At 35.9% G+C, this 25,507-nt stretch overlaps 1 long non-coding RNA gene across 1 annotated transcript in view; it reads right to left on the bottom strand.

Moving 5' to 3' along the window:
• LOC116087553 overlaps positions 1-20,853 on the bottom strand; it is a 41,192-nt gene extending 20,339 nt beyond the window's left edge. Inside the window, exon 1 of the long non-coding RNA XR_004117475.1 lies at positions 20,829-20,853. This is a non-coding gene — a long non-coding RNA (uncharacterized LOC116087553). The remainder of the gene's footprint in view (positions 1-20,828) is intronic.
• Positions 20,854-25,507: the final 4,654 nt, after the last annotated feature.

The following is a 25,507-nucleotide window of genomic DNA, read 5'->3' as shown; positions in this document are numbered from 1 at the left end:
AGAGATCTGCCTACTCACTAGTGAAGGGCAAGATCAGCCAGGGCCATGTTTGCCAATCCTTGTGCTGGTTAGCATCCTTCCAGTATAACTGAATTTTTTTTTATCAGAACTTATTTTTAAACAGATCAGATTACTTTTTGTGTGTAACAAACTGGAACATCATAAAAACCTGATAATAACCCCCCTTCTGTGGCCAGTATCATCAAAATGTTATACTATGCTCTATGAATAGATGACATAAAATTTCATCTTCAAGACATTTTATTTATTTCAGTGTTTTTGTGTATCCATTTGGTTTAAATGGTAAGAAAAATAAATGTGTCTATAAGCCTGACAAATCAAAAAGATAAATAAAGAAAAAAAACAAGACCACTCTAGGACATTGGTAGCACATTGATCCATTTTGATACTAACTTCTATTCCTGTAACATATAGCCTCAATGCTGGAAGATAGTAAATAACTTCACTTTGTTAATTTTACCATGATTTCAGAATAAATGAGGGTGAGCCTATTTTTCTCAACTAGAAATTATACAGAGATCATCAACAATGTAATGTACAATGACTAATGTCTACTGTACAATCAGGCACACACTGTCCACTAGTTTAAGGTCAAGCATTGGTGATTAACATTCTCCCTAAGGTCCTCTGATGCTCTTGTTCCCCACAGGTCCAATTTCAATAGATTCTTTCTTACACAGTTCTTCCCCTCGGGTTGAACCAAAATTTCCAATTGTTGCTGATCTTAGCTGCATAAAGCTGTTTTCTGGATAGTACTTTCACCATGGGGACATCATTGAGACCTTACAACCAGACATATTTCTAGATGCAAGTACACAGTTATCTTTTCAATCTTTTACTCTATCTTTTGTTATTTTTAATTAAATTTGTTATTTGATATCTTTACAATTTAAGTGATGATGAAAATTTAAAAAGTTGTGCATTTCTATGTGTGTGTCTTTGTGTCTGTGTGTGTAGGTGAGTGTGTGTGTGAACGTGTGTGTGTGTGAGAGAGAGAGAGAGAGAAAGAGAGAGAGAGACAGAGAGAGAAGATTGTATGTGATTGAGTATTCAGTTGTTTCTTAGTGGTTAGAGAACCACTCTGTCAGATCAGTCCAATTCTTCTACCTTCATCTGGGTTCTGAGGATTCATCTTATGTCACCAGGTTTGCATGACAAAGCACCTCTATCCAATACTTTATAATCCTACATATCCATATTCCACAGTTTGACCTAACTGGAATACTTGTCTTCCTATATTTTTGTCTCTGCTTGATTTATAAAGTTTATCTTGACTGTATTACCTCAATTTAAATGACTGATGTTCCTCCAATCAAGTGCTTATTACAGCATCACAGTGCTTATTTACTCTAGATTTATCCTAAATCTGAGAGGGATTAGAATGGGGATTTGAGTCTCTGGAGTCTACCTATTTCCATTTATTTTTGAAGGTAAACATTTCAATTCCATTTTTCTATGTAATAGAAATCTGCTTTAATCAATACTGACCAAACAACATTCTGCATCTTTCCCTTTGAGCGTTCATGTCTACCAAAGTAATTTATTATTTAATTGTTCTACTAAAGCCATTTTTAAATCCTTATTAATCATTAACACTAATAAACATTATTTCCTATGTGCTGAGTGAGCACTGGCACAACCTACAGAGATGGCCTTATCTTCCTGATAATGTTTGTTTAATTGAAATTGAATTTAATTTTTGAGATTAAAATATGATTACATTTCTCCCATCCCTTTCCTCTTTCCAAACAGTTCCATGTACTCTTCTCTACTAATCTTCAAATTCATGAATTTTTTAACAGTAATTATATGTAACATGCATATATGTATATATTTCTAAATATCACTTGTTCACATCATAGAATATTACTTGTTTGTACATTTCTATGTCTGGTCATTTGACACTGGAAATTTTGCAGGTTGGAATGTGAGGGAACTGTGCTTCCTATGATCAAGAATCATAAGTGTCAATTATATTTTGCTGCAGTTCTTACCATTAGAATTTCAAAGCACCCCAAAGTATATATACTAAATCTAGCAAGTTCTCATTCATGTATGAAGACACAGTTTGCATCAATTCTAAAAGCATTCAATGAGACTGAAGCTTCCTGTACATGGACAATAATATAATTTAGGCGGTCTGGAAGTTCCGGTAGTCTTCCTGCTTACAATGAGTTTCTATAACCCCCTAGTTTTTAATCAACTACTAGAGGTTGGACCTCTCACTTTTAAAGTGGACCCCAAAATAAGTAAGACACTATCACTACTTAGGCTTCGCCAATATTTTTATCATATTTTTTTTCACGAGCCAATATAAACAAATATTTTTCAAAACTTTATTTTCTAAAAATGATATCCTTATTCATTTGCCTATTTCTGCACATAAGTGATACCATTTTAAATAGCTTAGCCAATTTTGAATAATTATTTCATTGGCATTCCCAAATGTAGGTTTTCCAGATCTTGTAATATCCCCACACAATTTCACAATGTATTTATAGCACTTTGTAATAAGATCACAAGACCACATGGTTTCTGATCATGCTACAACTCCAGCACCCCATGACACTCTGGCATTCTAATGTACTTTTTATGCTAGAAATTGTCAATAGTACATGGGAATTATTCATCAGGTCTAGAGAAAACAGAGAATTCAGTGTTGTGTTTCTACATCTTTTTAATTGGCAAGATCCATAGGCAAAATCACATAATCTGATGATTGAACTCAAAACTTACATCTTACATTACTTCTGCAAAAATTTTCCTTTTAAATCTAACTATCAGAAACAAGTTGTTTAGTTGAAGCTCAAATAAAATCTCAACTCCTGTCAAAACATATATAGGGGACAGAATTTTGAAGTTTGGCCAGCAGTAACATCAAAAAACAAGCTAAAAAGTTACTACTAAGGAAACAGACATGTAAAAAACTATTTTAGTTTGCTGTATGTTCTTTTACTCATACTGTCTTCTTGGAAAATTAGAGCCCATTTCTATGTCTTGACTATCTTTTCAAAATTTAAACTTAGGATATATATCATGAAATTTATTAATGACATAAATAATTGAAAGTTTCTTCAGTTATCTTTTCTTAAAGTTTGTAATAGAGTATAGTTCTAATGTTAAATTTTCATTATTTTTAGCCATAGGTCTTATTTTATAGATTATAAATGTTATTTGATTTCTAATGAACTAATTATCCATTGTTGCTCACTAATAGCAATGACCTTTTTTAATTCATTTGTCCTCTTCAGCAATTGAAAGCAGGACCTGATAATATTCTAACATCTGATAATATTCTAAATTCTTACTTCATGGTAGAGATTTCAGTTTCCATGTTATATATTATTTACTTTAGTGTGTAGAATTTTAGAATGTATAATTAACTGCTCTGAGATTTTAGAACTGATAGACAGGAAAGACAGAAAATTTGGGGCACTTCTTTTGGGGTCCTGGTGTAAGTTTGTGGAGAGCAATCTCTTGTCTTGGCAACAGCCTGGTAGGTTGTTTAGAGATTTTCATGGAACCTCTTTGGCTAGCAACCTGGCTGTACGAAACACAGTATGGAAACATAGTACAGTGGAAACATATAATACACAAAGGTGATAATAATGAATTCATAATGAATGAAATAATTAGGGAGACTAAACCCATACTGGCCATCTCTTGTCATTGACTGATTTTCTTTTTAAACTTCAAAAATTATAAAAGTCTCATTTCAAATTTTAATCTATTATTTGCTATTTATTTGCTATTGTTAGGGTTTTTGGGGGGGCTGGTGATGCAAATAAAGCCAGGGCTTATCACATGCTTAGGAAAATGCTCTGCCATATCATACTCATAGCCTGTTTTATTTTATAAGTGTGCTCTGCTATTTCCCTTTAAGTGTTTATTAGTACGAATGGAGAATATTCTTGTTTGTGGAATTACAATAATTCATTTTCTCACTTAGTAGATTTATAATACATAACTAACTACAGTTATTCTCATATAAAACATATAAAAACTACACTTCATAAATGTAGCTTATATTTGCATTACAAATTCATGTAGTCTCCTAGTGTGTTTCAATACAAAACCCATTGTGAAATATAAGATAATATAGATGTATGGTAGGCAGATAGATTATGGGTGGAGAGCTAGCTAGATGATGGGTGGAAAAATCAGTTAATGATAAAAGATAAATAACATTTTAAAAAATATAAAAGATACACTGTGCAATATATTTTTCAATTACTTTGCTGTTTAGCATTAAAAATAATTATGTTCTTGTTTATTGTATCAGATGTATAATATGGACAGACTATGTATTTTAAAACATATTTTCCTAGTTCACTTTCCTTCATGACATGACCACAATAAGGAACAAAGTATATTACATCATTTTAGTGTAACACCATGTAAATTTAAATCTATGTTTCAAATTCTATTTCCGATCATCCAACAAAAAATGTTACTACTCAAAATTATCCATTACAGCTATGTGTATTTTTAAAAGACATAAGATATTGGATGTAATATTAGTATCTTTCATAAATTCTCTCCTTAAATGCATGTGAATGTAAATACCAGGCTGCAGATTCATAGTCAAAATCTGCAGTATATACAAATGCTGCCATCTCTTCTCATTCCCTTGATGCTCATCCAGCTTTTATGGATGAGGTTTTGGAATCTCTTGCTGAAAATTTAGGTGTAATGGCAAGAGAAGTGACTGTACTCATCCACAATGCATGCCACTAGAAATTACATTCGCAGAGGCATAGAAAGACTGTGTTTATACCTGTAAAACCACAGGGGCACCTGCAAATATAGATGCAGATGAAGGGTCAGAAGCACCACAGAGCGCCTGGTATAAGGAGTCATTTTAATCATTCCTCTCCTGGACTAGAAAACAATGCTAAATCTCCTTTTCAAGTGAGCAAACTTATTATCAGCAAATTTTGCCAAGTTTCTGTTGTGGGATCTTCTATTCAAACAAAATAGGCTATTTATCTCAGTGAAAACACTCTTGTCCTGAAGCATGTGGTTTCATGTGAACTACTGGTATTAGTGCATTCCTGTGTCATGAATAAAATCAGCATGCAGACACCTGTATTCAATTCTATTCATTCTCAGGAGGACCAGTTGGTACATCTGTTTTTCTCTACTTCTATGTCCATGGATATGCCTGTTATGTTCATGTGTAGTTGAATCTTGTAATCCAGGGGAGTAAAATATTAAGCATTGTAAAGTTCTCAAATTAGTTTTAAATTCTCATTAAATGAATGCTTCAAAGGAATTAAGTTGCCACATATTTTAAACCCTAATTTCTCCCTTCTTACTCCAGATAGCCAGAATAATATATAGATATAATTCTAAAAGAAGTAGAATTACACAGTGTTATAGTATTACATATTTTTAATAGTTTGCAAAGATTTAAGAGATAGTGTAGAAATATTAGAGGAAGAAAACCTATTGATTAATCAGGACAGCTTCATACTCATAGATCCATTGTATTTGTGGGTATACTGTTTAGAACTACATTCATGGAACAAAAAATATATTTATAATAAACTGAGTTCTTTCTCAGCTTAGGCAAATATACCCTGTAGTAGTTTGAATATGCTTGGCCCAGGGAGTGGCACTATTTGGAGGTATGGCCTTGTAGAATTAGGTGTGGACGTTTTGGAGGAAGTATGTCCCTGTGGGTAGAGCTTTGAGACCTTCTTCCTAGATACTTTCTCCTTTTTGCCTTCAGAACAAGATGTAGAACTCTCAGCTCCTTCAGTGCTATGCCTGCCTAGATGCTGCCATACTCTCACTTTGGTGATAACAGACTGAACCTCTGAATCTGTAAGCCAGCTCTATTAAGTGTTGTCCCTTGTAAGAGTTGCCTTGGTCGTGGTGTTTCTTCACAGAAATGAAATCCTAACTAAGACATACCTTTACCTTATGTTCTTTAGCAACGTTCACTTAGTTAAAAAAGAAACTTTAAAATGACAAAGATTTATGATGTATCTCAAACATACTCACTCATGATAAATATGTCAGTGAGTATATGTGGACACATATCTATAAATGTATACATTTGCATATATATTTTTATGTCAAATATCACTTACAATATACATATAGTAATATATGTACATATACTTATATTTCTAGGCTCTTGATATCATCAATACCCAAATGACAAAAAATTCATTGTTGATTGTATATTTTATAGGCAGATATTGCTAAGCATCCACTCTCAATCATTAAACAAAATAGTAATCAATTATTAGCATTAATTCAAACAGAATAATTAAATAGGTCATTCGTTTTGTCTTGTTTTGTGTCTTGCCCTTAGTCTTGTGAAGACTGGTCTTCGGCCAGTGTGAGCTTGACACTCAACACTGACCTATATTTCTATACTTGGACAGATTTTTAAACATGTGTTTTGGGCAGGATAGGAATCATATTTTCTTATAAATTAACAAGCTTAATATGATATCACTTAAATGTAGAACTGAGCTGAGATTTCAAATATATAATATAGGACACTGGATAGTTTTTAATGTTTTTAGTCAATTTTTCAAAAAAATAGAATTCTTCTTTTGATATAAATTAAACTAAAACCATCTAGAGATTCAATATTCTATTTGCATGGTAATTCATGTTGTTATGTTTTTATAGCTTTCAATCTTTTTTGTTTAGACAAGTAGGTCACTTGGTTATTTTAGAATCTTAAATTTGTAGGGACAAAGCCTAAAAGTACATAAAAAATTACTCTTGAGAATTATTGTTTCACTAGAATCCTGTGACATTATTCATAGTTTTCTTTCTTCTGAGATATGTCATGAAAATGTCAAATCTTTAATCAGCAACTTCAGTTTTGAATAGCCCCATAGAAAGGACCCAGCTAGGATCCTGGTTCTTTTTTCATTTTATTGGGTTGAGATTGAATGAAGAAAATAATTAACATCTGTTAATTTGGTATGTGTTTGGTTAATTTTACAAGATAAAAATGGAAAAGCAATGGATATCAAAACAACAGACAAAGCAGAAATAAATCTCCCACTAAATCTATTTGGCTATTGTAGGAACATAAATATTTATAGAGTAAGTTTTAAAAGTTAATCAATGGGAAAGGCTAACCAATAACCAGCCCAACTTGAGACATATCCGATGGACAAGCACCAATACTTGACACTACGAATAACACTCTGTTATGCTTGCAAACAGGAGTATAACATGGTTGTTCTCTGAGAGGCTTCACCTACCAAATGACTCAGACAAATCCAGACTCCCACAGCCAAACAGCTGATGGAATTAGGGGATACTTATGGAAGAACAGGAGGAAGGATTGAAGCCCCTAAGGGGATAGAAAAGTGGCTGTTTGCCCCCTCCTCACCCACTTACTCTCTTTTTCTCTCTGAGTCTCTTCTCTCCCTCACTCCTTTCTCCCTCTTTCCCCTTTCCCCTCCCCACTCTCCCTGTGTTCCTGGCCAACCTCTCCTCTTTTGTTCTTCTCCTACTCCTCCTTCCTTCTCTCCCTCCCTCCTTCCCTCCCTCCATCCCTCCATCCTTCTCTCTCTCTGTCTTTATCTCCCCTTCTCAGTTTCTATGCCTTTTTCAATCCCCTTTACCATGCTCTAAATAAACTCTATTCTACACTATACCTATTGAATGGCTGTTACATCAGAAGGAAGGGATGCCCACAGATGCACCTGCTCCAACATCTCAATGATACTTGGCTCTATAAAAGAGTTAGTATCCTGACTCTTTCTTTTTTATAAAACACAACATTGGTGCCATGATTCAAATCTAGAAACTCACAGGTTAACATCTCCCCTGCCAAAAAACACAACAGGGGGACTGGGAGGTAGGAACAATGATTGGGATATGAAGTGAAAAGTAAAAAATAAATAAAATATTTTTTTAAAAAGTTAATCAAGTAGATAGTAACATCAATTTATAACTACTTTATCTGATGTATTTCAGAAAAAATATGTAGATTATTATTTGAGATATCAGGTGTAAGAAATACATAAAAATGCTATCGACAAATTTGTTGCCCCTCTTCTAATCATTGAGTGGGTTGGAGATCTTACTGGGGTCAGTTGGATTTTGCAAAGCAAACCCACAACTCAGTTTAGGTTCCAAAACATACTTTCTTCAGTGGACAAAGAATGGAAAGTTGGTAACCTCACTTGCAGAATTATGTTTGAGCTCATCAGAGCTAAGAAGTCGCAGGGATAGATGATAGGATTACTGTAAGACCCAAAGAGCTTTACATCCAGGATGTCCCTCTCACATAAACAGAGACTGAGATCAATGCAATGAGCAAGTGGTTTATTGATCTAGTATGCTGGGACCATCCTGCAATCAGGGCATAGGCAAACCCAAAAACTCCGAGCATACAGTTTTTATTCAATTTTTCAGGGTAGACTTTGGAAACAGCATGAATTGGTTTACTCCCATTTGAGTCCCTTGCTGACCTTTTTTGACATTGGTAGCCCCAAGCAAGGTGAGGTCTTAGTCACCAGAAAGGGGAACTAAAACATTTTTGATCATTATCTGCACCTGCCCTTCTGTCAGGGCTTCCTGTAAAGTTTGTATTGTTGAGACATTTCAAGAAGTGAATGTACATTCCCGGCAAGATCTTTCAGTAGCCATCTTATGTTCTCTAAGGTCACACAATAGAAATGAGTTAGGGGAGGGTCACACAATAGAAATGAGTTAGGGGAGGGTCACACAATAGAAATGAGTTAGGGGAGGGTAATGGTTGTATATGTTGAATCATAAAGTTCTGCTCTGATCTCCAGAGCTTACAACTGCCACTGATTTTTAAGTTCTAATGCTTCTTGTCATGGATTATATGTCATTTAATATGAATATCAGATTAAAATGAATTTTATGTTGCATGGTGGCCACTTGGGCTGCCATCTTAGAGCAATCTACATTTGTCTGGCTTTCCTGAAGAGGAACAAATATTGGCTTTCAAGCTACTTGTACTCTAAGGTAAAGAAATGTATGGCCTAGTGGAAATTAACCTGGGTGTATGCCAAGTCCTGTGTAGCCCTGGAGGGGACAGAGCAATATAGTTCCTGCCCCTGTGACAAGGCCCTGATGTGAGTCTCCAAGAGTGTCTGTTGCTGCTGTGTGTGTAAGGCTTGTTTGTGTAACAATGTACCTACTTCACATTCCTCCAAGGAATGGCCTGTCTGTTAACCTTAGTGACTTCATGATAATATGAGACAGCAGGATTCCAGGAGTCAATGGTCTGGCTAAAGTCTCAGTAAAATGGCACACAGTGAAACCTTCAGGCTGTGGGAAAGAGCTCTAGATACATGAGTTTGAAAATATATAATTTCTCAATTTCTCACATTAAGTTCTTAAATAAGGATTTAATATTAATTATATTAGGGTCTTCAAGAATCTAAAGGGACAAAGGCAGCTGCATTAATGAGCCAGAAGGTCAGAAAGACAGAAAGGAAGGAAGATACAAAGACAGACAGATTCCTGAGTTCAGCCTGGGACATTGCACAGTTAGGTCCAGCTGTGGTACAAATGATAATTTCAGGATGGTGTCCTACCCAGCTAGTTTAACATCTGTGTGTAATGGAGGCTTGCAGATCTCTGAATTCATTTGTCATGTTAAAAGAAAATGTGTGCCTCTGTTTCCTAAAAATCAAAGGGCTGGGGATCACAGGATGCTGATTCATATGATAATTAAAAGGGAACTTGGAATAAATAACTGAATTGATATGTAAATTTTAAAAGAAAAACTGGGCTTTCTGTTTGCATGAGAAGACCAAGCAGAGAGTGATAGGGGTTCTTCTTTATAATTTTCCTTATCAAGAGCTGAGCTGTCTGGAGATCTGGAAAGCAAAAACAGCTCTTCAAGAATTTTTTAAATTGAATTTCTGACATGGTCAGAAGAAGTTCCAGTAATTTTTTTATAGCATCTTTTCTGACCTTTTTTTTTTCTTTTCAGAAAATTCATAAGCTACCTAGATAGCTTTTAGAATTTTTATTAGCAGGGAAAACTCTCAACTAGTTTTTAGAATAGTAAGAAAATGTTGTCTAGAGCAGAGATCACACACACACATACACACAGGGGGACGGGGAGAGAGAGAGACAGATAGACAGACAGAGAGAGAGAGAGAGAGAGAGAGAGAGAGAGAGAGAGAGAGAGAGAGAGAGAGAGAGCACAGTCTGGAAAGTCATCTCCTCAGCAGAACCCTGGACAGAGGATTTGGCTTCCAGTTGTTACTTTCTGACACTCCTAGAAACCCCTTCTCTCAGAACCCCTCTCCAAGCTGATGATCTTCCTTGCCAGGTATACAAATAATTTGCTTCATAACAAGAACCATCTACATTTTCTCCAGCTAGTACTTGGTTTCTCTACATAACAGTAGCAACTAGAATGTCAAATAATACTATGGGAAATCTGTTTTAAAAAAATCTAAAGCCTGTTTACATATAACATGCTTTAGCAACTCATGTCAAAAAATTACATTGATAAGAATATGAATTATAACTAGTAATATTCTTAAATCCCTAAACATTTTTCATCTATTTCCTTTATTTTTGAGATTACAATATAACTACATAAGTCCCCCTTCCCTTCCTATCCTCGAAAGCCTTCTGCACATCTGTTCTTGCTCTTTTTCAAATTCATGGCCTTTTAAAAAAGTAATTGTGTTCATATGTATATATTTATATTTGTTTGAGTAACTTGTGGTTATTATAGGACATTTGCATTATCATGTCTATTTATAGATTTCTTTACAAAACATATTCAGTCTAGATAAAAATGAATTTCAGAATTTTTGAGTTTTAATGATTTTTTCAAGGAAGACATCTTGTTGTTGTTTTTCTTTCCTTTTAATTAATTATTTTACTTATTTACATCCTAAATGTTGCCTCCTCCAGGTCCACCTTACCAGAGTTCTTCTCCCTATCCAACATCCCCTTTGCCTCTGAGAATGTTATTCCCCCAGCCCCAGCAAGTCCCTTCCCTGGCATATCAAGTCTCTACAGGATTAGGCACATCCTCTCCCAGTGAGGCCAGACAAGGCAGTCTTCTGCTACCTATGTAATGGGGACCTTGGACCTGCCCTTGCATATTCTTTGGTTGTTGGCTTAGTCTATGGGAACTCCCAGGATAGTTGACAGCCTTTTTCTTTCTATAAAGTTGCCATCCCTTCAGTTTCTTCAGTTCTTCCCCTAATTCTTCCATAGGAATCTCTAACGTCAGTCCAAAGGTTGGCTCTAAGTATTGGCATTTGTCTCAGTCTGGTGCTTGTGGATCCTCTCTCAGTAAAGCCGTGCAAAGGCTCCTGTCTGCAAGCACCACGTAGCATCAGTAATAGTGTCAGGTTTGGTGCACTAGCATAGGATGGACTGGCATAAGTTGGGAGGGTCATTCATTGGTCAGCTATTCTTCAGTCTCTGCTCCCTTTTTGTGTCTTCATTTCTTTTAGACAGGAACAATTCTGGGTCGAAATCTTTGAAGTTGGTTGGGTATCCTCATCCCTCCACTGGGGATCTTATTAGAATTCGTCTCTTAAGATTCAATCTCACTCTGTTGGGCATTTTGGCTAAAGTCACCCACATTGATCCCTGGGAAGCTCTCAGATCCCAGGTCTCTGGGACTTTCTAGAGCTCCCCCACCCCTCAGGCTCTTGCTGCATTTTCCCATCCATTCTCCTGGCCCTCTGAGCTTCTCTTTTGTCTCCCCCTATACCTTATCCTTCCTCCCTTTTCCCCTCCTCTTCCCTCCTCCCATCCAGTTCCTTCCCTCCCTCTGCCTCCCATGTTTATTTTAATCCCCCTTCTAAGAGTGATTGAAGCATCCTCTTTTGGGCCCTACTTCTTCTTTAACTGTTGGAAACCAAAAGCACTCTCTGAGCACTCCCTGGCTTGATCTGCTGCTAACCTCAGCTCTCTGGTGGAGACACCTGGAGCCAAGAGTCTTGGGAACCAGGCACCTTGCTCCCCGGAGAAAGTGCTTTATGGCTATCTTCACCCCTGGGAGAGTGTCAAACGGGCACTAAAGTGTCAAGCAGGCATTGTCCCTTCCTGGGAAGGTGTTAAGTCAAGCTGGCTCCTCCTGAGAAAGTGTTTACCTTGCTTTGTTCCAGCTGAATTCTCCTTCACCCTCTCCTCATTTTCTTTTTTCTGTAATGTATATATACTGGCCACTGGTCATTAATAAATGAGGCTTTGACAAAAGACTTGCTTAGTCTTCCTCTCCTTTGTTCCTGCAAGTTCTTCTTTCAGGCCGGTTCTCCTCGAGACCCTACAATAACCAAGATCCCGCGGGTCCGGGATATTTAACTTCTTATTAACATAAGAATATATGGGGTATATTATGGGTATTCTATATTTTGGCTAATATTCACTTCTCAGTGAGTATATTTTATGAATGTCCATTGGGTCTCGGTTACCTCACTCAGGATGCTATTTTCTAGTTCCATCCATTTACCAGCAAAATTCCTGATGTCCTTGTTTTTAATAGCTGAATAATATCCCATTGTGTAAATGAACCACATGTTTTGTATCCATTTTTTGGTTAAGGGACATCTGGTTTGCTTCTGGTTTCTTGTTATTACAAATAAGGCTTCTATGACCATAGTGGACCACGTGTCCTTGTGGTATTGTAGAACATTTCTTGGGTTCATGGCAGGAGAGGAATAGCTGTGTCTTCAGTTAAAACTATTTCCAATTTTCTGAGAAAACACCAGATTGATTTCCAGAGTGGTTGTATCAGTTCGAAATACCATCAGTTATAGGGCAGTGTTCTCCTTTCTCCAAATCTTTGCCAGCATGTGCTGTCCCTTAAATTTTTGATCTTAGCCACTAATACAGATAGGTATAAGGTAGAATCTCAGAGTCATTTGCATTTGCATTTCTCTGATGACTAAGGATGTTACACATTCCTTTAAGTGATTCTTGTCCATTTGAGACTTCTCTGTTGTGAATTCTCTGTTTAGCTCTATATTCCATTTTTTGATTGGGTTACTTGTTTTATTGGAGTCTAACTTCTTGAGTTCTTTATATATTTTGGATATTAACCCTCTATTGGCTGTAGGGCTAGTGAAGATCTTTTCCCAATCTGTAGGTTGCCATTTTGTCTTCTTGACCTTGTCCTTCACCTTATAAAACTTTTCAGTTTCAAAAGGTCCCATTTATCAATTGTTGGCCTTAAAGCTTGAGCCATTAATGTTCTGTTCAGGAAATTTTCCACTGTGCCATTGTGTTTAGGCTATTTCTGACTTTCACTGCTATTAGATTCAGTGTATCTGGTCTTATATTGAGGTCCTTGATTAATGTGGACTTAAACTTTGTGCAGAGTGATAAATATGAATCAATTTGCATTCTTCTACATCAGAGGAGCACCATTTGGATGAATGTGCTCTGGCTTTTGTTTTGACTTCTTTGCTAAAGAAAAAGTGTATATAGTTGTGTAGGTTTATTGTTGGGTCTTCAGTTCTATTCCATTTATTGACATGCCTGTCTTGTAAGAATACCATGTGGTTTTTATTACTATTGTTCTGTAGTACAGCTTGATTTCAGGGATGGTGATTCCCTCACAAGGTCTCTATAAAGGAAGTGTAAGGACAGAAATGGAGCAGAGGCTGAAGGAAAAACCATCCAGACAGCTTTCCAGCACTGCCTGAGCTAGGAGCAGGGCGAGCTCTCTCACTTTCATGCCTCCAGTATAACTCTCCCATGCTTATACCCTCCCACAGCACCAAGGCCAGTTCTAGTGTGCTGCCCAGGCTAGGTGAGAGACCAGCTTTCCTGAGTGCTGCAGCTAGCCTGGGGTAGGGCCAGTTCCTCCACTCTTAGCATTTGGAGCTCAGCCCTCCCATGCTAGACAGACAAGGGTTTGACCCAGCTCCGCTATGCTCATGCCACAAGACACAACTACCTTGTACTGCATAGGTGAGGTGAATTGCCAGCTTTCCCAAGTGCTGTAACTGGTGATGTATGGGTCAAATTTTTTACAGCCCTTGGATATAGAAATCATTCCGGGAGTCAGCCCAGACCAGGGAATTTCATATGGGCCTTTGATAGTCACATTGATGGTAGTACAAGCCAGGACCAAACCGTCAAATCAGGTGACAGCATAGGCAGGCTACTCCCATTAGTATGTTCCCTACTACCCTTAAGAAACAAAGATTACTTGTTATCATCAGAACCCAATTGTCCCACCATAGCAAGTCCTAGACACACCATCACACTGGAAAAGCAAGATTCAGATCTAAAATCAACTCTCATGATGATGATAGAGGACTTTAAGAAGGGCATAAATAACTTGCTCAAAGAAATACAGGAGAACATAGGTAAACAGCTAGAAGCTCTTCAAGAGAAAACACAAAAACCCCTTAAAGAACTACAGGAAAACACAATCAAACAGAAGAAGGAAATGAACAAAACCACCCAGGATCTAAAACTGGAACTATAAGCAATAAATAAGTCACAAAGGGAGACAACCATGGAGTTAGAAAACCTAGGAAAGCAATCAGGAGTCATAAGTGCAAGCATCACCAACAGAATACAAGAGATAGAAGAGTGTTGGGCGTTGGTGGCTCACGCCTTTAATCTCAGCACTTGGGAGGCAGAGACAGGTGGATTTCTGAGTTCGAGGCCAGCCTGGTCTACAGAATGAGTTCCAGGACAGCCAGGGCTACACAGAGAAACCCTGTCTCGGAAAAAAAAAAGAGAGAGAGATAGAAGAGCAAACCTCAGGGGCAGAAGATACCATAGAAAACATTGACACAACAGTCAAAGAAAATGCAAAAAGCAAAAAGGTCCTAACCCAAAACATCCAGGAAATCCAGGACACAATGAGAAGACCAAACTTCAGGATAATATGTATAGAAGAAAGTGAAGACTCCCAGCTTAAAGGGCCAGTAAATATCTTCATCAAAATTATAGAAGAAAACTTTCCTAACCTAAAGAAAGAGATGCCCATGAACATACAAGAAGCCTACAGAACTCCAAATAGACTGGACCAGAAAAGAAATTCCTACCATCACATAATAATCAAAATACCAAATACACTAAGCAAAGAAAGAACTTTAAAAGCAGTAAGGGAAAAAGGTCAAGTAACATATAAAGGCAGGCCTATCAGAATTACACCAGACTTCTATCCAGATACTATGAAAGCTAGAAGATCCTGGGCAGATGTCATATAGACCCTAGGAGAACATAAATGTCAGTCCAGGCTACTATACCCAGTAAAACTCTCAATTACCATAGACAGAGAAAAGATAATCCATGATAAAATGAAATTTACAAAATGTCTTTCCACAAATCCAATCCTACAAAGGATAATAGATGGAAAACACCAACATAAGGAACAAAACTATACCCTAGAAGAAGCAAGAAAGTAATCTTTCAACAAACCCACACAAACATAATTCCATCTCTTTATAACAAAAACAACAGGAAGTAACAATCACTTTTTCTTAATATCTTAATATGAAAATTAAGACTACCAACATATTCTAATCAATTGAAATTAAAAAAATACAAGGAATTAGAAATTTGTTGGCTGTCTTCCAGTGGTCTCTCTAATTTGGTAATTGGAGAAAGAGGTCCAGTATTGCACAATCCATGTACACTTTCACCTTGTTTGCATGTGACAGTGTCTTGCTCTGTACCACATACTGGTCTTGAAATCAGGCTTCTCCTATCTCAGCCTCTCTATTAGTAGGATTGTTTAGTTGATGTTTTTACACTATACTGTGGTTTTCAGATTAGTTTACATATTTCAAAATTATTTATACAGCCAAAAGAAATTTGGCTGGTTGTATAATTTGGAAGGTTGCTTATAAGAGAACAGCAAAGAATGGGACTGAATGTTTTGCCTGATACTTATAATTATTGTATCAATTTTGAAGAAGAGGCCTTTATAAGTTATTCTTTTGTTGAGATGAATGTTTTTCAAAATCATCACAGCCAATAAACCAGATTCTTACCCTTACCTAATGTCTGTGCCACCCTCTAAGCAGAACCATTGTTCATTGAAACAGTTGTGAATGACACTGATTTCCTAATCAAATGAACAAATTAAGTGAAAGGTATGGCAAGTGTTGAAGGGGGAGTCTTTGGGAGAAATTGGGGTACAAAATATAAAGAAGAATGTGATGTAATTCTATTTACTTAAAATATGGTTTAAATGTAACAAATTCAGATTATTGAAATTATGTATCTTTTCTCATCATAATGTAATAAAACATAAATCTATAAAAAAGGAAATGAAGAGGCACTGTAAGAGATTAAATATGAACAAATCCATCCCTCTTTAGTATTTCTTATAGTGGAAGCTAGAGTCCTGGACTTTTCTTAGCTTTCATCTTTTTTAGGGTTCTTGCACAAAATCCTTTACAATAATGTATATTTTATTAGACACTGATTTCCTAATCAAAGGAATATATTAAGTCACCTTTGACTTCCAAAATGTTATATTTAGAATTATGCCATCCTTCCTATAAACATGAATACAAGAAGAAAGTTTTCTCGTGGTAGAATAGTTTTCTGCTACTGTTACTAGTGGACACAAAACTCTACTTCTGCTTTTGAGTAGGGATTGTAACAGAAGCACTCCAGTGCTTTTATGACATTTGGGCTCTGAATCAAGGTACATAAGAGGATACTTCATTGGTTTTGGTCTTAATGTGAGGAATCTTCCTTTTTGGAGTGAACATTACCCACCTTCCCTGAATCTCCAGCCTGTAGATAGCTATTGTAGGATGATAATTCCTATTTGAATATAGAAGTCAACCTAATGAATCCCTCTTAAATACATATATATCCCACTATTTCTCTGTCTCACTGTAGAACTTTAACACAAGTCTTTCTATATCTTTTCATGTGTAAATATTTTTTGTTTTACTAATTTTTGTGATATTATTTGAAGTTATTTTGATGTTATGACCATACCTACATAAGAAACAATTCTTTAATATTAGTTAAAGTTGAAAGCAAATTGGTTAAATGTATTTCTCTCTGAACAACAATAAACAAATAAAATTCAATTGAGAAAATTAAAAATTTACTTCCCTTCATGTAAAATATGATTGATGTTATGTATAATATAGTAGATCAATATGTTTTGCATTGATATTTTTGTGATCTATATTCTAAGAAAAAAATAAATTGTAGTATGCAGGAGCTCCTTGTAAACCTGCTTACCAACCAAAGTTTGAAATAGAGAATAAGAAATTAAGCTAGTTATATTATTTCATTGTTTGCTTTATCACATTTACTTAATCCATGCAGCTAATGAAGGATACTTAGTCTGATTCTGTATCTTGACCTTTCTGACCAAAACCACAATGAACAAGTAAGTAAAGATGTCTCATATCCAGTTTTAATTATGAGGAGGGGAAGGAGGAAAAGGGAAGGAGAATGCAATCTTGCCATTTGAGACACCTTTGCTCAAACTGGATGATAGTTTGTTAAGTAAAATAACCTAATGGTAAGGCTAAGATAGACCTGTGGAATCAGATAAGACAATGAAGTTTGAAAATGGGTAGGGATGGATAAAATTAAGTGATATTGTTCAACAAGTATAAAATATTAAATGTGCTATGTAAACTAATCATAAAACTCTATTGTAAAACATTTTCCATAAAATTTATAGTTAGTAATTCATTATAGTGGCTTTAAAACTTGTACATTGTTAATCTCTTAGGTTTTTCTTTTAAATATACACAGAAATATACATGTACATAACAAAACCTACAACAAAGAGATAGAATATGTTGGAAGATGTCCAAATGACTCTTACTTTTAAAGTAGTCATAGTTTCATGAATATTTATATATATCAGAACACAAAACTATTGTTTATTACATGATTCACTAAGGCTGCTAAAAAGAAACAAAACTGACTCAGAAAGGCAGGCAGTTTCTACTCTATATGACTGACTTATAACTGTGAAAAGACTAAACAGTGCATTCTGCTGTAGGTGTTAGTACTAAGACATGTGAAAATGGCGAAATAGCCTTCAGCTTCCAGAGTCCGTTCTAAGTTCAGGGTCCTCAATATGTGGCTAAGCATCTTCTCATGTAGTGCACAGATGCACTACTACAATAGAAAGAGGAAAGTACAGGAAAAGCAAGCAACAAAGGTAAAGCCATAAACTTCATGTCCCAAGGATAGGGAAGACTCCAGACTCACGTCCACTGACGGGTACCCTTGTAAGCACGTCCATCAGAACCCTGATCTTGCCTACTTTGAAGATTTATTTTTACTGCTTCTTAGTATGTTCTCTGCCCTTGGAAATAATTTTATAAATATTTATGATGAACTCATGTTCATCTATGCTGGATACATATTTTAGAGTCCTGAGCTTCATTTGGGGATATTATTATTAATGTTCTCTTGTTGATCATTTTGTCCCATACTTTTGGAAACAAGTAGTTCTATCAAATAAATATATGAAATTATTTGTTTTTCCTAGTCAATTAGGTAGTTATGTTCCCTTAGCAGAAAATCTCTTTAAACCCAGGCTATAAGCCTAAGTGCTCTGGTCTTCTATGTGAAAATCTTTATCTATTTCTATCTTTCTAATCCACACTGGTTACCTTGACAATATATCAAGTAGCTTCTTAAGACAGAATACAATTCTTAAGTATTGGGCTTTGGGTAGCCTCTCCAAGACATGTGTTAAAATTTAATTATCATAGTAACAGTATTGGTAGGCAAAGCCTTTAAAAGGTGAAGAGGATGTGAGAGTTCTTTCTGATAAATAGATTTATGAAGTGGATTCTAATGATATTGCAGGAGCAGATTCATTATTAAAGTGGTTCTCTCTCTCTGCTTCTGTCTCTACACAGGCTGCTGATGTCCAGCTTCTCTGCCATAGGATGGTTGGGAAATCATGAAGCATTGTCTGAGAATCCAGTGCTTTTCTTTCCTATTTATAGAACTGTGGCCCATGTATGTTTCTGTCCTTTATAAACTAGATACTTTCCAATATTTTATTATAATTGCACAGAATGAACTAAGGCAGGGAGATGCTGTAACCTTTCAACCAACTCTCCTCAGTGAGGTTATAAGTTTTTTGAGGGGGAGAGTTGCAGTTTCCTTCTTTTAACTTCTAAGCTCCTTTCTATGCCTCAGTTTTTGGTATAAATATATATGGTTCAATCTGCCCAGACTGAAAGTTATAGATTTCTGCAGGTTGACATACATGGCAAAATCAGAAGTAATTTGTTTTCTATCAATTTTTATAATAAATTTAGTAATCCTACAATTAAAGAATTATATTTAGAGGATTTATAATTCCTAGCCATGTGCTGTTAATCAGTCATATGTTCAAAAATAATCCAGTAGCATAAGGAATAGAGAAAACAGTTTCTTTAGTTAGGGTATGAGTGTCCACTCCGTCACAGTACATTCTTCATGACACATAAATATTTATAGAATATTTATTTATCATTGTGATTCAATAAGATAGGATTGTTTTATATCAGAGAACAGGACAAAGAAAACATAAATGGTGAAAACAAAGTGTGTACAGACTCTGTGACATCCTTACATACTTCCATACAAATTTCTTATATTGTGTTGGCCATAATTTAGTCACAAGGCTATTTAGCTACTAGGGCATCTGAAAATGAATTCATTGTTCTGCATGGAATTAAGTTCATACAGAACTCAAAGAATACACAGTAGGATAGTTAGGGTGAAGATACATCAACATTATCATTTTCCTATTAGTAAAAGGTCATATTATTTTCCATGTTCAAATGTTACATTTCAGCAGTAAGCAAACAGTTGACATAATAAAGGAGTTTTAATGTAAATCAAAACTAACCAAAGTGAGAAAATATTCTTTGAATTAGTTTTTCTACTATGCAGAGTCCTAATAACATTTTGTAAAATTTCAAAACTTTTACAAGTTTTGAAAGAAGTTTACAAACTTACAGAAGTTTACAAGGTTCACTGAGTCATAGTACTGTTCTATCAATGCTGAAAATATTTTAATTATTCAGTAGGTATTAATTTCATCAAATAAAAACACAAAGGCGCAGATATGTTATTTCTTAGGCATTTGTCCCTTTACTGTGCCTTGAAGTTTTGGTTCTAATTTTTCATATTATATATATTATATTATATTTTTATTTATAGATTTTGTAAATATATTTATTTATATATTTAATTATATTTATATTTGTATTCATATTTTTATATATCAAATCCATCCTTGTCCATGGTAGGCAATACTCTATTCCTCCAAGTTTTTAAGTTTCCTACATCATTTTCTTACTCAGTTTTGAATTGTTTTGAAATTTAACAATTCATACTCATACTTTGTCATTTTTGTAAAACTATTTGTTTATTTTGTCTGCTTTGCAGTTGGTTGAAAATAGGTGATTGCTTCCTCACAATTCTGGTAGTTTTTAACAAATCCTCAAAGTAACTGTTCCCAATCCAGTGCTGTAATGCTTCATTGTAAATAAGATAAATTCAAAGAAACAAATGTCTGCTGACAGAGTTGCACTATTACACTTTATGGTGCCAGACAAAATAATTATAAAGTTTCAATAAAATTAAGAATGTTTTCTAAAATTCTTGTATTTAGCTCTGTTGCAGCCTCCAGTGGCTACACACGAACCGGGTCTTTGGAAGAGAGGTAAGGGGCCTGGGAAAATAATGGAATCAGACAGCGAGGGAAAAAAATGAGAGGGAGTCATGGTTTCTGATGACGATCCAATGGGCATTTTGAATCTGTGAATTAAGTAGGCAGGGAAAACCCTTCCCCTAGTAAGCCAGGATCTTGTGGCCAAATTAGCATCTAGTTGCTAGCAGAAACTCACCAGGTGAAGGTATTCCGGAACTCAGCAGGTGGTGGCTCCTAGCAAGAACTTTGAGAGAGGCAGAGAAGCCACAGAACAAAAGGGCTTTGTTTAAGTCAAGAAGCCTCAACCTGGGTGGGGTGACTGCTTTGTAGCACAGCAGCTGGCTTTTGACTGAGGGAGGTTACAAAGCTCAATTAAATACGAAGCACCAATTCATCAGAATTGAGTCAAGCTAAGTTTCTCTTCCTGGTAACCTACTACTTTGTTCTATTAATAAGTATTTACATTCCAAAAGACATTGAAAACAATAATATTTAAGATGAACCATGAGCATGGTAGAAAAATCTATATTGTGGACAGAAATCTGAATGAATATCATGTTTTTAAAATTAATTGTGAAATAGCTGAAATTTCAGAATCAGAACACTTTATCAACAGTATTGGACTGTGTGAGCAAAATGACAATGACAACAGTGAAGAGAACATACTAGCTGTAAATGGAAATTATTTTACATATGATTGTACACACAAACATAAACACATATGCACAAATGTGGGTATATTCAGTAAATGAAAAAATAGATGTATCTTTTTTAAAACATGTTTATGGACAAAACTTTCATTGATAACTTACAAATATCACTTATAGTAAAATTATATGTCAAAAATATACCTCATTTTAAAATGATTATATCACTTAAATATTCATAAAATGTTCTTTATAGAAACTTATTACAATAAATCATACAGCATTACTGGAATATGTGACTATCTGATTAGAGTTTAAAAGTATTACAGATTACTGGCCCCTAGTGAAAGACTGGGAGATTTAGAAATTTGGGAAAGAGCATGTTAATGAAAAGGGAAATGTAATGAAAGACCCCCAGAGCTAGGGAGACCCTCACTCGGTCTCTGGATGACACGACCACCCAATAACTCATGAGAGACCGATCTTGCTGCAAGCACACAAGGTTTATTGGGGATAAGCCAGATCTGGGGTTGAACACGTAGCCTGGCAGGCCAGAGGAGTTCGACCACGAGCACTAGGAGTAAGTGGTATTTAAAGGGAAAAACCACAAACTAGGGGGGTGAAAGGGTTACCAAGGAAACATAACAAGAGAACAATGGAAAATTCTAAAGGAACCCACTACCTAGTTGAGCCAGATCACAAGGAAATCATTCTGCTCACTCATTGTCTAGAGGAATGTGGTTTGGTCAAGGCTATCTTCTTAATGACTGACCGCTGTCCTGTTCCTTATTCTGGGCAATGCTATCTTCTTAATAGCTGACCGCTATCCTGTTCCTGGAACTGACCAGTCCACCTTACTGGCTCGTGTATACATTAATGCATTTCCATTAACATGCTTTTTCCAAATTTCTAAATTCAGTCTTTTAGTATTAGTAGAAATGTATGTATACTGTATAACCTTTACTTAAAGGACATAGAAGATCTCTGTAACTAGCCAAGAATGTAGACTAGCCAGTTTCAGAAACCTGTTGGCCACAAAGGCTCCCCTTAGTTAGGTCCAAGAACAAAAGGCAGGATATGAGCCATCTGGGTGGTTCTAGGGAACGTTCAGCCATAAAGTGAATAACATTTAACAGACCACATTCTTGTGCATAATGAGTGTGTAGGACGTTTTCCTTATGACCCTGACTCAAATAGGGGCTGGGTCTCTTTAGAGTTTTCCACTGTTCTCTTGTTATGTTTCCTTGGTAACCTCTCCACCCCCCCCTAGTTTGTGGTTTTTCCCTTTAAATACCACTTATTCCTAGTGCTCGTGGTCGAACTCTTCTGGCCTGCCAGGCTACGTGTTCAACCCCAGATCTGGCTTATCCCCAATAAACCTTATGTGCTTGCAGCAAGATTGGTCTCTCGTGAGTTATTGGGTGGTCGTGTCATCCAGAGACCGAGTGAGGGTCTCCCTAGCTCTGGGGGTCTTTCACTGGGAATACTCAGAAGGAGACAGTGAACATGTAGTGTTACACAGAAATGTGGGAAAGAAGAGCTCTGAGGTTCATGATTCCATTCAGTAAGTATAACAGCTTGGACTATGGAATAATACTAAATGTGATTAAATCACACCATCAAATCAACCTTAGCAGTCTTTTCCAAATACTTCAAAAATTTAATATACTGTGACTTTTTCAGGTAAGCATAAATATACACATAAAGCACAGCAAATAGAGTATATAAAGAAATTTCCTTTTTTTCCTTTTGACATTTTATAGTCTTTTAGATAGAGTCACAGACAAAAGACCTAATTTATGTGAATAGAGTGTAGAGAATCTAGGATATAGTATTATAAGGGTTAAAACAATACACAGACAGGTTTTCTATATTGTGTAGAGTTGCAGCTATATTACCATAAGGGGTGTATGAGACTAGTAAGTATCAAATTTAGAGGAGAGAGGCATGACTTAGACGGCCAGGGAATGAAACTTCAGAAACATGTTTCTTCTTAGACTGGAGAGACTGGGAAGGAGAAACCTAGTAGTTATCTGTAGGACTTAAAAAGTCATAGGAATATAATGTATTATATTTAATAATTGTCTGATGTATATTTTCCCATTTTGTGTGATAAAATTGTTCATTTGTATTTTTGGTATTTATACCCTAAATACAACAATACAAATTTAGAAAGACAGAGAAAAACACTCTGAAAGGGAAAAAAAAACACTTTCTTGGCCACACTATGTTGGAATTTGCTCCACGTAAGCCTGCACAGTTCACGTCTGAAGTTTTGAGTGCTTGGTTTTTTGAGTGCTGAGAGAGCTGCTTATTTTATTCAGCAGTCACTGTACCACTCTGATTAGGTTCTGCTAAATTCAGATGGGGAGAATAGCGATCTACAGCAGAGTTTGGAACAGTCATTTTTGTCAATGAATCATGAAGAAAAATGCTTTGTTTATAAGGTTGTCTATCATGTTTCTAAGAGAGATACGTACCATAAAGCTGTGATTAAATAAAATAATAATAACCAACACCTTTATAAGTTTGGTAGTTCAGAAATCTGCCAGGTCACACAAAGACAGTGATTTCCACATGATCTATTTCCATGCTTTGCAGATTTCCTCTGTGTTTATTTCGGTATCCTGGTGTTATTCATGCTCTTACTGCCTGCTGATTGATGGGGTATTGCTCATGATATCATTCCAGGGTAGAAATGGGAAAAAATTTTGTTTAAATGAGATGAGCGTAGAATGTAATGAACTGTGTGAGTTGTTTTATTTGTAGTTGGGTTTGCTTTTTGATAACTACCTTGGGAAGCTTTCAGGGCCAGGGTATGCCATTTACAACCTCTATTCCTCCCTAGCCAACTACTCACATTGCTTTTTGTACAATGAGGAATCTGAAATAGGATATATTTGACAACATGTTTTCTAAGCGCAACCTTCTCCGTTAAGACTAATAATTGATTACTTATGATTATACCACGTACTTATGTAGCTCATAGAGAGATCCACTCAGAATCTGGAAGAAAAATAAATTAATATTGAATGGGACAAATAAGGATATGTCTTAGTTGGGGTTTCTACTGCTCGGATAAAACAGCATGACCAAAAAACAAGTTTGGGAGAAAAAGTTTATTTAGCTTATACTTCTATATCATAGTCTATCATTATAGGAAGTCAAGACAAAAACTCAAACAGGCCTGGAACCTGGAGGGGTTGATGCAGAAGCCATGAAGTACAGATTACTGGCTTGCTTACCATAGCTTATTCAAACCTGCTTTCTTTTAGAACCCAGGACTATTAGCCCAGCAGTAGAACTACCCACGATGGGCTGAGTCCAAACCATCAATAACAATTAAGAAAATAAAGTACAGCCAATCTTACAGAGGAATTTTTTCAATTAAAGTTTCTTCCCTTCAGGTAACTCTAGCTTGTGTCTAGCTTGTGTCAAGACTAGCAAGTACAACTGATTCCTCGTTAATTTGATACACAAATACATCACTATTAAGCCACATGTTCCTTTGCTTATTCATCTCCCAATCTCTCATTTAAAGTATAAATAACTTTAAAAGCCCCACAATCTTTTCAAATTCAAACATATTAAAATTAATTTCTTTAAAATATACAATCTCTCTAAAAATCCAAAATCTCTTTTAAAAGTTCAAAGTCTTTCAAGCTCCTATACAAATCAAAATTAACCTTCTCACTCTAAGAAGAAAGAACTACAGCAAGGAACAATCAGAACCAAGTAAAAACAAAGTTCAACTCTATAAATAACTCAATGACTAATTATCTGTGATTAACTCACATTCTTCTGGGCTCCTACAAGGTGCTTGGCTCACTTTTTCAGCTCTGTCCTCTGAAACATACACAGCTTTTCCTTTGGTCTCTACTCCACTGCTGCTGATGTCCATGATGGTCATACCATAAAACTTACATCTCCAAAACTGCTGGAGTCTCTTGCTGCACCTGGGATACACTTTCCCCAATAGCTTCTCATAGGCTTTCTTCCCAGAAGAAATCCTCAATGGTTCTGCAAGAATCTTTCAGCCTTGAGTTTATAACTGTCTTACCTTTACAACCAATGTCCTCTCCTGGTCTTTCAGCATCAGTCCTCCTCTGGTCTCCATGACTTGTTCATGCTTCCCAAACCAGTGACCCTGAGTGACTCTTACACTGCCACTTTCATGAGAAGGTATAAGCTCAGTCATTTCTGGAACATGGGGCTTTCATGTGCTGAT

Source organism: Mastomys coucha, unplaced genomic scaffold, assembly GCF_008632895.1.
Source record: "Mastomys coucha isolate ucsf_1 unplaced genomic scaffold, UCSF_Mcou_1 pScaffold13, whole genome shotgun sequence".
Taxonomy (NCBI): Eukaryota; Metazoa; Chordata; class Mammalia; order Rodentia; family Muridae; genus Mastomys; species Mastomys coucha.
This window is presented reverse-complemented; position numbering and strand designations above follow the sequence as displayed.